At 46.6% G+C, this 13,958-nt stretch overlaps 1 pseudogene; it reads left to right on the forward strand.

The window, feature by feature from the left end:
• The first annotated feature begins 961 nt into the window (after positions 1-961).
• LOC136154326 (phosphoethanolamine/phosphocholine phosphatase-like) lies at positions 962-1,674 on the forward strand (annotated as a pseudogene).
• Positions 1,675-13,958: the final 12,284 nt, after the last annotated feature.

Genomic DNA, 13,958 nt, shown 5'->3' on the forward strand with positions numbered 1-13,958 from the left:
CCCCTGTCTAGTCTGGCTCGCAGTAGTGGTCCAGATGTGTCCCAGCTGCATCTAGTTTCTCATTTAAACCCAGGGTGGAGGGGAGCAACTGGGAGCTATAGGTTTGAAGCAGCATTGGTGAAGGCCCCAGGAAGCCAAATCCTGTCCCCAAAGTCACATAGCAAAATCTGGCAGAAATATCAACCTGACTCTTGGCAGACTGCCAGTCTCTAGAAGCACCACTGAGTGAGACAGTCCTAGATCACCTGTGGTACCCAGGGGTCCTAGCCCTTCAGCTGCAGTGGATGCCCAGCCCTGGGCATCTGCCTCTTCCCTTTTGAGGACAGAGGGCAGGCAAGGCTGTGACCAAGTGTTCATGAACCAGGCTTTGCCCAATAGAAACATGGTAGCCTTGGGCAAGTTATTTAATCTCTCGAGTCCTTTTCATCTGCTGGATCCATGGAATTGTGTTGAGCAAGGACAGAATATGAGTGAAGCTGATTTGTAAGCCATGATGTACCATACACAAGAAAGGGGCAATGAACATATAGAGAAAAAAACACTGGTCTCAGACTCTGAGATCTGGTTTTGAGGTCTGTCTCTGCCATATATTGTGGGTGATGTTTGCACAAGTTGGTTACCCTTTCTAGGTCTTCAATAATATCTGTAACCTTTCCAGCATCATGAGGGATTGTTAAGAGGATGCCTAGCAAGGGCCTTGTGGTCCTTAGCTTATTTGATGGGCTGTTTTTACTGAGTGGTTCCTGGGGCTCAGGAGAGGGGATAGGATCAGGTGGATGTTAGTGGTGGAAACAAAGCCACCTGGCTGGGCACCCTCACATGGACCTTGTATGGTGGTCAGGAGCTCTGGACCGACAGCTGGAGGCCAACAATCCCTACAGGTGGTGCTCAGGGTGATGTACTGACAGTGAGCAGGTGTTTTCCAGTTGCTGGCCTCCGATGCCTGTCTAGGGACAGCGGGATGGCTGCGCAGGGCTCGCCGCGCTTCCTCCTGACCTTCGACTTTGATGAGACTATCGTGGACGAATACGGCTCCCAGAGAGCCTGCGTGCCACCTACCGCGAGGGCTTCTACAACGAGTACAAGCAGCGCGTCTTCCAGTACCTGGGTGACCAGGGCGTGCGGCCACGAGACCTGCGCGTGCTCTACGAGTCCATCCCGCTGTCGCCCGGCATGGGCAAAATGCTGCAGTTTGTGGCCAAGCAGGGTTCCTGCTTTGAGGTTATTCTCATCTCAGATGCCAACACCTTTGGCGTGGAGAGCGCGCTGCGCGCCGCCGGCCACCAAGGCCTGTTCCGCCGCATCTTCAGCAACCCTTCAGGGCCCGACGCTCGGGGGCTGCTGGTGCTGCAGCCCTTCCACTCACACAGCTGCGCGCGCTGCCCGGCCAACACGTGCAAGCACAAGGTGCTCAGCGACTACCTGCGCGAGCGGGCCCACGACAGCGTGCACTTCGAGCGCCTTTCCTACGGGGGCGACGGCGCCAACGACTTCTGTCCCATGGGGCTGCTGGCCGGTGGCGATATGGCCTTCCCTCGCCGCGGCTACCCCATGCACCGCCTTATCCAGGAGGCACAGAAGGCTGAGCCCAGCTCCTTCCGCGCCAGCGTGGTACCCTGGGAAAATGCCACCGAAGTGCGCCTCCATCTGCAACAGGTGCTGAAGACGTGCTGAGGACGCGGCCTGCAGGGGGCGCCCAGCGGGAAGGGGGCCAGGGGGCTTGGGACAGGGAAAGACAAACCTAGTTTTATTAGTCCCTTTCCCTTTCGTTTTGGTGGGTCCCTCCGGGAATTTCGGGCATCCGGAGCTCGTCCATTTGGGGGCTGGAGGAGAAAGTTCGGAGCTGTCCCCGTCTATGCAGTTAACCCAGCTTGGCTGTCTCCCCCAGTTCCACTGCAAGCGAATTCTAGAGTTTGGCCCCACCAGGGTGGTGCGCAGACCCAAGCAGGCAGCAGTGTTTTCCAAAAATCTTGCCCCTTCCCAACTGGGGGGAAGAGGTTGCCTGGCAGGGTAGAGAAGGAACATCTCCCACTGTGTTGCATTAACTGTTGCCTTGGGCCGCATGATTTCCTTCCCCTAGACTTCTGTCAGGGGGACCCAGGTCCTGAAATTCCTCCCCCCGCCCCTTCAGCCCCAGACTCCCCGCGGAGAGATGGTGCTCTCCACCGACGCCAGTCTCAGGCCTAGGTCTTGCTTTACCTTCTGTGACCCTACACTACACTCCTGCCTCCCCCCCCCACCCCCCCCCCCCCACGCACGCTGTCAGCATTCCCACAGGAAGAAATCCCAGAGGGAACAATCGCCTCCTGGTGGTGGAATGAGGTAGCAAACTGTCCAGGGCTCGGGTCCCGCCAGCCAGGGACCTCAGAAAACGCGACCACGTCTCCTCCTCGCACCCCAGCCTCTTCTATGCAGCAAGAAACCAGGGACTGAACCAAAGTCGTCCCGCCGACTGGACCCTCTGAACCCCTCCCCTCCCGAATGGAACAGAAAGCCATGATGATTTAAAAGCAGAGCCAGTGAAACCCAAAAGAAAAGAAAAAAAAGAATAAAAGGGAGAGGGTTAAATTCAATAAAATTAGACATGGAGAAGTAAGTTGCAAGTGATATCACAGAAATACACAGGATTCTAAGAGAATACAGGAAGCAAATATTTGCCAATGAAATGAACAACATAGAAGTAATGGACCAATTATTCATTTCAGTTCAGTTCAGTCGCGCAGTCGTGTCTGACTCTTTGCAACCCCGTGAATCACAGCACGCCAGGCCTCCCTGTCCATCACCAACTCCCAGAGTTGACTCAAACTCATGTCCATCGAGTCGGTGATGCCATCTCATTTTCTGTAGTCCCCTTCTCCTCCTGCCCCCAATCCCTCCCAGCATCAGGGTCTTTTCCAGTAAGTCAACTCTTCGCATGAGGTGACCAAAGTACTGGAGCCTCAGCTTCAGCATCAGTCCTTTCATGAACACCCAGGACTGATCTCCTTTAGGATGGCCTGGTTGGATCTCCTTGCAGTTGAAGGGACTCTCAAGAGTCTCCTGCAACACTACAGTTCAAAAGCATCAATTTTTCGGCGCTCAGCTTTCTTCACAGTCCAACTCTCACATCCATACATGACCACTGGAAAAACCATAGCCTTGACTAGATGGACCTTTCTTGGCAAAGTGATGTCTCTGCTTTTCAATATGCTATCGGGGTTGGTCATAACTTTCCTTCCAAGGAGTAAGTGTCTTTTAATTTCATGGCTGCAGTCACCATCTGCAGCGATTTTGGAGCCCCCAAAAATAGTCTGTCACTGTTTCCACTGTTTCCCCATCTATCTCCCAAGAAGTGATGGGACCAGATGGCATGATCTTAGTTTTCTGAATGTTGAGCTTTAAGCCAACTTTCTCACTCTCCACTTTCACGTTCATCAAGAGGCTTTTTAGTTGCTCTTCACTTTCTGCCATAAGGGTGGTGTCATCTGCATATCTGAGGTTATTGATATTTCTCCCGGCAATCTTGATTCCAGCTTGTGCTTCTTCCAGCCCAGCATTTCACATGATGTACTCTGCCTATAAGTTAAATAAGCAGGGTGACAATATACAACCTCGACGTACTCCTTTTTCTATTTAGAACCAGTCTGTTATTCCATGTCCAGTTCTAACTGTTGCTTCTGGATCTGCATATAGAGTGGTACAATTTTCCAAGTATGAACCAGAGAGAAATAGAAACTACAAGGAAACACATCATATGTACTGAAATTGAAACTCTGATTTAAAATTTTCCATAAAACAGAAGGCCAGGACCAGATGACTTCAGAGGCAAATTCCATCAGGCATTTGGTGAAGAGTCAATACCTATCCTTCAGAAACTATTCCAAAAACTTGCAGAGGAGAGAACACTCCTCAAACTCATCCTATGAGGCCACCATCACCCTGATACCACAAGCAGACAAATATACCACCAAAAAATAAAGTTACAGGGCAATATCAATGATGAACATAGGCACAAAATTCTCAACCAAACAGTAGCAAACCAAATCCAGCAAGACATTAAAAGGACCACACAACATGATCAAGTGGGATTCATCCAAGTGATGCAAGAAATTTTCAATATCCACAAATCCATAGATCTCAATAGATGCAGAGAAAGCTTTAGAAAAAAGTCCAACATCCATTTGTGATAATAACTCTCCAGAAAGTGGGCATAGAGGGGCCCTATCTGAACATTAAGAAGGCCACATTTCACAAACCTACCGATAACATCATACTCAATAGTAAAAAGAAGAAAGCATTTCTTCTAAGATCAGGAAGAAGAGAAGGATGGCCACTCTCACCACTTTTATTCAATATAGTTACGGAAGATCTAACCACAGCAATCAGAGAGAAAGAAATAAAAGAATCCAAGTTGGAAAGGAAATAAAGCTGTCACTGCTTGCAGTTTGCATGATACTGTGCATAGAAAACCTTAAAGATGCTGCCAGAAAACTATTAGAGCTCATCGATGAATTCAGTAAAGCTGCAGGATACAAAATGAATGCACAGAAATCTCTTGCATTTTTACATGCTAACAATGAAATTTCAGAAAGAGAAATTAAATAAACAATCCCCCTTACCATCCCATCAAAAAGAATAAAATGCCAAGGAATAAACCTAAGGAGACCAAACAGCTGTACTCACAAATCTATAAGATGCATGCACCCCAATGTTGGTTACAGCACTATTTACAACTGCCAAGACACGGTAGCTACCTAAATATCCATCGACAGAGGAATGGATAAAGAATATGTGGTACACATATGCAGCGGAATAGTACTTTACCATAAAAGGAATGAAATAATGCCACTTGGGGCAACATGGATGGACGTAGTGATTGCCATACTGAGTGCAGAAAGTCAGAAAGAGAAAGACAAATGTCCCTTACATGTGGAACCTAAAAAATTGTACAAATGAACTTATTAACAAAATGGAAACAGACTTTGAAAACATGATTACCAAAAGGGAAAGGCAGAGGTAGGAAAGGGATAAAGATCCTAATCTATAACATCCTAATGAGAGATGTTCAAGATGATGTAAACAGACGGAAAGAAATATTATATGCTTGTGAGGCCAAGCATTTACAACTAGCCTCTGCTTTACACTTCCTAAGGAAGGAGGCAAGTGGGCTTGAGTCCAGGTATTTACAGTCAGTCTCCAGCTTGCACTCTGAAATAGAACGAATAAGAGTAACTGGGTAAATAGTCAGGCTTTCTTTCCTGAGGACAATGTAAGATAACAGCTCTGGCAGAGACAGAGGGGCTACTCTCTGTTTGAGTAAAACATCAAGAGGTCACATATGTCCCGTTCTCAGGGCAGGAGAGACACTGCACATGGGAAGAAAGGCTCCTTGGGGGTCAAAAGCAAAGGGGCCCCACCCCATAATGTGTGATGCCACGTCTCCCCCATAGGTCTCCGGGCTGGCATGCATCTGGGAATAGAGATGCTCATGCATGTTGGGGAGGGTCCTAGGACAGGTCAGGTGTGAGAAAAGAAACAAGATAACTGGCCAAACCTAAACAAAGACCCAAAAGGACTGTCCTATAAAAATGACTTAACTGCCTCTTACTGCACTTCTCCTCAGTAGGACAGATGCCCACACATTTTTCTCTCCAAGTGTGTATCATTGCCTTCTCTGTCTTAACTAAACAAACTGTTTCTCTGTGTGCTCTCCTACTTGTTGTGCTGTGTCTCTAACAATAAACTCTGTACCTCTTTTTTTTTTTTTTAACAGATTTTGCCTCCTTGAGAAATGCATTTTTCAAAGGGGCAAACTTAAACCACAGCTCACTGCTGCCTCTCTGACATCACTTGGATTGGAAGAATCAATATTGGCAGATTGACTATACAACCCAATGCAACCTACTGATGCTATTGAATCCCTATCAAATTACCAATGGTATTTTTCACAGAACTAGATCAAAAATTCCCAAAGATTGTATGCAGGCACAAAAGACCATCAATCGCCAGAGCAATCCTGAGCGAGAAAAATGGAGCTGGAGGAATCAGGCTCCTGGACTTCAGACAATACTACAAAGGTACAGGCATCAAAACAGTATGGTACTGGCACAAAAACAGAAATGCTGATCAAAGGGACAGGATAGAAAGCCCAGAAATAAACCCAGGTGCCTACGGTCAATTAATCTCTGACAAAGGAGGCAAGAACATACCAATGAGAAAAGACAGTCACTGCAGTAAGTGGTGCTGGGAAAACAGCTGCACAGAAAAGAATGAAATTAGAACATTCTCTAACATCATACACAAAAATAAATTAAAAATGGATTAAAATCTAAATCTAACACAAGACACTATGAAACTCTTAGAGGAAAACACATGCAGAACACACTTTGACATAAATTACAGCAATATGATTTTGCATCCACCTCCTAGAGTAATGAAAATAAAAACGAAAATAAACAAGTGGGGCCTAATTAAACTTAAAAGCTTTTGTACAGCAAAGGCGGTGGGGCGAGGGGCTGGGGGAGACTATAGACAAGATGAAAAGACAACACTTAGGATGGGAGAACTCTTAGGACTTGCCCTGTTAACATCTTTCATAGATAACATACACCAGTGTCAACTGTAGTTATCATGTTGTACGTTACAGCTCTCGTACTTATTTGTCTAATAACTGGACGTGTGTCCGTTTGGCCCACTTTTGTCCAATTCCGCTCCCCCACACCTACCCTCTGGTAAGTGCAAAGCTTATCTCTTTTCCTCCGCATCCTTGTTTGTTTGCTTGCTTGTCTGTTTTGAAGCGTAATTGACCTACAACACTATGTTAGCTCCTGGTATACAACATCGTGAGTTATTATTTCTATCCATTTCAAAATGTTCAACACTGTAATTCCGGTTATGATATGCCACCAAACAAGGATAGGGCATAGTTATTGACTCTGTTCCCTACACTATGCCTGTCTCTTTTTCTATCTGATTGCTTTAATCTGCTGACCTCTTAAGGTTAAATGCATGTTAACCACCCCCCATTTTTACTCCTCTCCTCGCGTTTACTGTTTCTGACATCATATTGTTCATCTTTTTCTTCTGTGTATCCCTTAACTAAGGGGCTTCCCTGGTGGCTCAGTGGCCAAGAATTTGCCTGCCAATGCAGGAGACATGGGTTCAACCCCTGGGTCGGGGAGGTCCCCTGGAGAAAGAAATGGCAACCAAATCCAATATACTTGCCTGGAGAATCCCATGGACAGAGGAGCCTGGCGGGCTACGTCCATGGGGTTTTCAAAGACTCGGACATGACTTAGCAACTAAACAATAGCAATGCTCCCTTAACTACTCATTGCGGATACAGATGATTTTACCACTTTTGTCTTTTAACCTTCCCATTAGCTTTGTAAGTGATTGATGTGCTACCTTTACTGCATATTTGCCTTTACCAGTGAGCTTTCTCCTCTCATCATTTTCATGTTTCTAGTTGCGTCTTTTCTTTTTTGCTGGGAGAAGTCCTCTTGACATTTCCTGTAAAGCTGGTTTGGTGATGCTGGACTCTTGTAGCTTTCTCCTGTCTGTCAAACTCTGGCCTCTCCTTCAAATCTGAGTGACAGTCTTCCCAGTAGTGTCTTCTTGGTTGTAGGCTTTTCTCTTTACCGTTTCACATATATCATGCCACTCCCTTCTGGCCTGCAGTGTTTCTGATGAAAAATCCCTTGTTTGTAACGTGTTGCTTTTCCCTTGCTGCTTTTAATACCCCTCTGTAGCTTTACTTTTTGCCATTCTGATTACAATGTGTTTTGGTGTGGTTTTCTTTCTGTGTAGGGCTCTCTGTGTTCCAGTACCTGGATACCCATGTCTTTTGCCAGGTTAGCAAAGTGTTCGGCTAGTGTGTCTCCACATATGCTCGCTGCCCCTTTCTCTCTTTCTCCTCCTGCTGGGACCCCTAGAATTCAAATGTTTCTATGCTTGACCTGGTCCCAGAGGGCTCTGAAACTGTCCTCATCTCTGTTTATTCTTCCTTTTTATCTGTTCCGCTTCAGTGATTTCCACTATTCTGTCTTCCAGCTTCATGATCCGTTCCTCTGTGTCTTCTCACCTACCATTGAAGTATATTTTTATTTCACTTATTGTACTCTTCATCTCAGTTCGGTTCTCCTTTAGATTCTCTGTTCTTGGTTCTTTTCAAACTTTTTTTAATTGTAGGATAATTGCATTAAAATATTATGTTGGCTTCTGACATACACCAACATGAATCAGGCATAGGTATACATATATCCCCTCCCCGTTGAACCTCCTTCCCAGCTCCCACTCCACCCCACCCCATCCATCTAGGTGGTCACAGAGCACCAGGTTTGAGTTCCCTGCATCATACAGCAAATTCCCAATGGCTACTGGTTTTTCATATGGTAATGTATGTGTTTCGATGCTACTCTCTCCATTTGTCCCACCCACTCCTTCCCCCACTGCATTCACAAGTCTGTTCTCTATGTCTGTGTCTCCACTGCAGCCCTGCCAATAGGTTCGTCAGTACCACCTTTCTAGATTCCATACATATGTGTTAATATACGATAATTGTTTCTCTCTTTCTGAGTTACTTCACTCTGCATAATAGGCTCTAGGTTCATCCACCTCAATAGAACTGACCCAAATGTGTTTCTTTTTATGGCTGAGTGTTGTTCCACTGTATATATGTACCACAACTTCTTTATCCATTCATCTGTCAATGGTCATCTGAGTTGCTTGCATTTCCTCACTGTTATGAATAGTGCTGCAGTGAACACTGGCATACATGTGTCCTTTTCCATTATGGAATCATCAGGGTACGTGCCCACTAGTGGGATTGTCGGCCCTTAGGGTTGTTTATTCCTAGTTTTTTCAAGGACTCTCCATACTGTTCTCCAGTGGCTGTATCATTTACATACCCACCAACAGTGCAAGAGGGTTCGATTTTCTCCACATCATTTCTAGCGTGTATTGTTTGTAGATATCCTGATGACGGTCACTCTGACCGGTGTGAGGTGATACCTCGTCATAGTTTTGATTTACATTTTCTAATAATGAGTGCAGGGAGAAACAGCAATAACCTCAGGTACCCAGATGACACCACCCTTATGGCACACAGTGAAGAGGAACTAAAGAGCCTCTTGATGAAGGTGAAAGAGAAGAGTGACATAACTGGTTTAAAACTCAACATTCGAGAAATGAAGATCATGGCATCTGGTCCCATCACTTCATGGCAAATAGATGAGGAAACAACGGAAACAGTGACAGACTTTATTTTCTTGGGCTCCAAACTCACTGTGAACGGTGACTGCAGCCAAAAAAGATACTTGCTCCTTGGAAGAAAAGCAAAAACAAACCTAGACAGCAGAGCATATTAAAAAGCAGAGATATTACTTTGCCTACAAAAGTCCTTGTAATCAAAGCTATGGTTTCTCCAGCAGTCATGTAGGGACGTGAGAGCTGGACAAGAAAAAAGGCTGAGTGCCGAAGAATTGATGCCTTTGAAGTGTGGTGCTGGAGAAGACTCTTGAGAGTCCCTTGGACAGCAAGGAGATCAATCCAGTCAAGCCAAAGGGAAATCAACCCTGCACATTCACTGGAAGGACTGATGCTGAAGCTGAAGCTCCAATACTCTGGCCACCTGATGCGAAGAGCCGACTCATTGGAAAAGACCCTGATGCTGGGAAAGATTGAAGGCAGGAGGAGAAGGGGATGACAGAGGATCAGGTGTTTGGATGGCATCACTGACTCAATGGACATGAGTCTGAGCACACTCTGGGAGACGGTGAAGGACAGGGAAGCCTGGCGTGCTGATGTCCATGGGTGGCAAAGAATGGGACACGACTGAGCTACTAAACAACAATAAATTCTATTGCATATAATCCTGCAAGCCTAAAACATTCTTGTCTCCCCACTATGAATCAAAATCAAATGAATAACCATAGCCTCCTGCTGACGTAGCTAGCGCTCGCTCCTACATTGCTGGCTAGGGGGTCCTAGGTGTCCCAAAGTTCGCCTTGTCCTGCTGGTGAGTGTGGCTGTTTCTGGGGGCAGCTGGCTGACATGCCAGGGTGACTTGAGGCTGGTTTGTCCTGCCGTTGACTGGGTTTGGGGCCCAGGGTGTCCTGGGGCTAGTGCCAGCTCACTGGTGGGTGGAGCTCTGTTTCTGTTCCTGGCTCTCTAGCTGCAGGGCCCTGGGGGCCCCAGGGCTGGTCTCAGTTCACTGTTGGGTGGGGCCAGTTCCCCACATGGCTGCCTGTGGGATCCTAGATGTCCCAAAGGGGGCTTCCACACACTGCAGTGTGGGGACAGATTGCAGAGCTGCTGGCTGAGAGCTCCAAAGTGTCCCAGACCTGGTGTCGACTTGCTGGTACACTGTGCTGGGACTCAGTGGCTCTCGGGGCTGGGGTGGGCCTGCTGGTGGGTGACCTATTTCCTGTAGTGCAGGCTGCAGGGCTGGAGTTACTCCGCTTGCTGTTGTCTGCCTGCTGGTGTGTGGAGCTGGTTCTTGGGTTCTCTGGCTTCAGGGCTCTGGAGGGGTCCAGGAGTTGGTGTTTTGGGCCATTGGTGGCTGGGGCTGGGTCCAGGGCATCCTAGGGCTGTTGCCTACCCACTGATGGGTATAACTGGTCCTGGGGCTAGTGATGACCTGCTGTGGGCAGGAACTAGGTCCCAGGGTCTCTGACTGCAGGACCCTGGAGTCCTGGCTTAATGCCTTCTTCCTGGTGTATAGGGCCAGTGTGGTATGTCAGGGCCTCTGATTGACAGGTCCAGCTCCAGGGACTCTTAAGACAGCAGGCTTGCTTGTGGGTGGGGCTGCACCTCTGCCTGGCTAGTAGCTTGTCCTGCCCCAGTATTATTGCCTACAGGCTGATGGGTAGGTCTGGGCACTGGTGCTAGTAAGTAGAGGGAGGATTCCAAAACGGCAGTGGCTAGTGCCAGTGTCCACGTGGTGGAAGGAGCTCCACAGAATGGCTGCTTCCAGGGTCGATGCCCCCAGGGTGAGTCCAGCTGCCTCGTGCCTCTCTGGGAGGCTCTCCAAGATCAGCAGCTGCCTCTGACCCAGGCTCCCTTCAAATTATTGCTTCAGCCCTGGGTCCTGGAGCATGTGAGATTTTGTATGCCCCCTTTAAGAGTGGAGTCTATTACCCACGGCTCTCTGGCTCTCCCAAAATTAAGCCCTGCTGGCTTCAAATCCAAAAGCTCTGGGAGATCCTCTTCATGTGAAAAAATACAATTTCATTAGGAAAAATATACAAAGTTCTACTACACAGAATAATCATGAATCTCACAAATTTAACATAGATTGAAAACCCAAGAAGGAACATAGATATATTTAACACTTCCATTCATATAACTGTAAGTAGCTGTCAGCACTAACTCACAACATTATATATGTGTGTGTGTGTGTGTATAAATTTGTATGTATATATTGTAAAATCTTTGAGGAAAAGGGAAGAAAGGATGACACAAAAGGAAGAGTGTACCTATTCTCCTTGAAGAAGGAATGGGGCTAAGATAAGACAGGGCAACTCTAGGAGTGTTGGGGGTAGCCGACACTATCCCTTTCTGTGACTTGGGGATATACACTTCATAATCAATTATTAAACTCAACGCATATATTGTGACTTTTTCTCTATCTATCTTACGTTTCACTATAATTGGAGAAAAATATAATGCCTAAGGAAATAACATCCCAGTGTAAGATATTGTAACTATGTTCTAAGCAGAAGTACAACCAAAGTTACTTTCTTTGTTTATAACATCTCTAACTGAGCTTAGTAATCTTATGTCATCTACATTAATACCTATAATTTTGAGAACTCATACCTTTTTAATAATAAAGTGATGCTTACATAATTATAATATCAATCACACTTTTTAATAAATAGTTCATATTTGGGTAGTACATTATCATTCAGAATTTAATTGTGAACTTGTGCTGAAACTCACAGAAGTGATGTACTTGGATACAATTTCTCAGAGACTTCTCCCCTCCCCATCCACTTCCTCTCAGAGGGGGAGCACCAAGAACCTGAGAAAAAGAAATGAAGGCAAAAAACCCAGAGCGCTGTGTCTGCATTGTAATACACCGATTTGACCAGCCGAGGGCAGTATGGTTTAAGGCTGTTTGTGGGAAGGGCCAGATGCCATGCCTTTGGAGTCCCTCCTGTTCTTTGTGATTAGTCTATGAAGCCCTGAGACTGAAGAGCTTATTTGAGCCAACATGGTGGTGATGGTGCTGGTGCTGGTGGTTGGATGGGCGGCATCTCCCTTGCCCGTTTGGCACTTCTATCTTAACACCAGCCTTCACCCCTGCTCCCCGCAGCAGCAGCTCTTTTCTCCCCCTTTCTCCTCAGACAGAAACTGAGACCTTTGATGTGCTAGACTGGGTGAGCTCCCACCTTCCACTGGCACAGAAGCAGTAGGTGGGTGTGCACAACCCTTCAAGCCCTTCCTTAGTACTTTGTAGGGGGCAAAGCTGAAAGAAATTTCCTTAAGTGTTAGCCGCCACCCCGCAGTGAGTGCCCCTGCTTTTGTTTCCAGTCTTGTGACCCAGGTGAAGGCTCCACACTGGTTTGTGGCATTGATAGGGTCAACAGGAAGAATGTCATGTTCTTTTAAAATCTCATTGATTGATGAAGTGAAACAAGAGTCATTTTCTGGGGCCACCCCTCTGCCTAAAGATAACATAACTTTTCCCATTATAAATCCATCTTCTAACCTGGTTGTTTGGAATTCCAGCTATTATAATTCGCCTCCCTTTATAAGGATGGACCTGAAACAGAAATTGAGGGAACATTTCTCTTGGGACTTTACCGTAAATGACTGAGTATGTAAAGGGTCTTCTCGTGCTTATCAGGGATTTTTCATCTCTTTAAACTACATGTGCTTTATTGCTAATTCTTTGACGCCATCACAAGACTTTTTTAAAAAAAATTTTTTGTTTTGCCCATGATTCGAGGACCCAGATGCCTCAACTGATTTTTCCCGCATGGTTCCTGCCCCAGAATCACAGATGTACAGAATATTAGAGCTAGATAATCTCATGTAGAAATCTAACAGGTCTACTCCTGAGGGGTGTACAAATGAGGAATCTGAGAGTAGAGGGACAGCCCCATGTCAAGGCCAGCAGACAGTTCAACTATACCTCTTCAGTCCCCACTTTGCTGTTTGGTAGGACAGAAGCACCTCCATCGCCTCACACTCAGAACTCTTGTGTGTGTATGTTGAACTTGGTGCAGCTTCTCCCCAACCTCCTGACTGATTTGAAACAATGAAATCTGCCCCATTTGCTGTCAGTTGTAGCTAGAGCCTTGTTCACTCACTTGAGCACCCCAGGTGAAGCACTCCCCTTCACTGCATCCACAGAATCCCTAGTGTTTTGGGGTCACTGTGGATTGCTGACTTAACAGGCCTAACACAAGGCAGAGTAAGGTAGGGCAAGCACTTGATGAGGAATCAGGAGACCTACCTCTCTCCTAATCTGCTGAAAAGCCCTTCCCCTTTCTGAACCTCTTGTTTTCCCATCTGGGAAAAGAGGAAGGTGACCTAGAACAGTGGCTCTCAACCTGGGTTCCAAGAAGTTCCTGAAATTGTGTGCAAAGTTGTGGGAGGCATGTATACAGTTTTCTTAGGAGGGTGTGTAGAGCTTCCAATAGATTCTCAAAGGAGTCCTATTATGGGCTGAATTGTGTTGCCCCCAATTTCCTTTCTTAAAGCCCTAACCCTCAATGTGACTGAATTTGGAGATGGAGCCTTTAGAGAGGTAATCAGGGTTCATTGAGGGAGCTGGTAAAGAATCTGCCCGCAATACAGGTTTTAATTCCTGTGTCGGGAAGTACCCCTGGAGAAGGGATATGCTACCCACTCTAGTATTCTTGGGCTTCCCTGGTGGCTAGACGGTAACGAACCCACCTGCAGTGTGGCACACCTGGGTTCCATCCCTGTGTTGGGAAGCTCCCCTGGAGGAGGGCATGGCAACCCAC

This window comes from Muntiacus reevesi, chromosome X (assembly GCF_963930625.1).
Source record: "Muntiacus reevesi chromosome X, mMunRee1.1, whole genome shotgun sequence".
Lineage (NCBI taxonomy): Eukaryota > Metazoa > Chordata > Mammalia > Artiodactyla > Cervidae > Muntiacus > Muntiacus reevesi.